Here is a 947-nt window from a genome sequence, read left to right as displayed (position 1 = left end):
CCAACCTTTACATGCTGTGCAGAGAAAAAATTTAAAGCAGTAATGGTTGCTGAGGAGTCGTAGTGTTCTGTGAGAATGTTCTTACCTCTGTGCCAGTGTTACTTATCTTAGGGCCACTTGTGTCTTCAAAAAATACACAGAACATCAACGCATTGTCTAATAGCAGGGGCTGCAAATGTGTATCGGTCTTCAGTAAATACTACGATACAAACTGATAAATACAACAAAATTGTGAACAGCTTCATTAGTACTCTATTGGATAAAATATTGGGAAAGCTGTAGGCAGCTGTTCATCTCTGATGAGGACATCAGAATACATTTGGGTTACTTGTTAAGAAACTTTCGGTTGCTCCTAAGACACACTGCTCAAAAAAATTAAGGGAACCCTTAAATCACACATCAGGTCTCAATGATTGAAATATATTACAGATCAAAATCTTTACTGTACAATTGTGCAATTCATGGAGAACAAAATTACGTAACAACGGTCATTGGAAACCAAAACCACCAACCGATTGAGGGCTGGATTCAAATTCACACAAAAAAAAAATCAAGTTCATGCTACCAGTAATGACAAAGACACTAGCAAAACGCAAAACTAGAGAAGAATCAGGAACGAAGGATAAGGAGAGAACAATTGTCTGTGGCCACCACCTGCAAAACCATTCCTTTTTGGGGGGTTATCTTGCTGTTGACTTTCCAGTGCACCTGTTGTCACTTTCATTGGCATCAAAACAGGTGACACTGATTTACAATCACTAATGCTTCCTAACTGGACAGATTAATATCCCTGAAGTTTATTTGACTTGGTATTATACTGTGATGATTACATGCTCCCTTAATTTATTTGAGCAGAGTACAATAGCGACATCCTCTGGTGGAGTAACAGTGGGATTCCGTTTCAGAGTGTGGATTTGTTGCAGATTAAGGTCAAACATTCTCATCTG

This window comes from Esox lucius, chromosome 7, assembly GCF_011004845.1.
Source record: "Esox lucius isolate fEsoLuc1 chromosome 7, fEsoLuc1.pri, whole genome shotgun sequence".
NCBI lineage: Eukaryota > Metazoa > Chordata > Actinopteri > Esociformes > Esocidae > Esox > Esox lucius.
The sequence above is the reverse complement of the archived record's forward strand: the minus strand, read 5'-3'. Positions refer to the sequence as shown.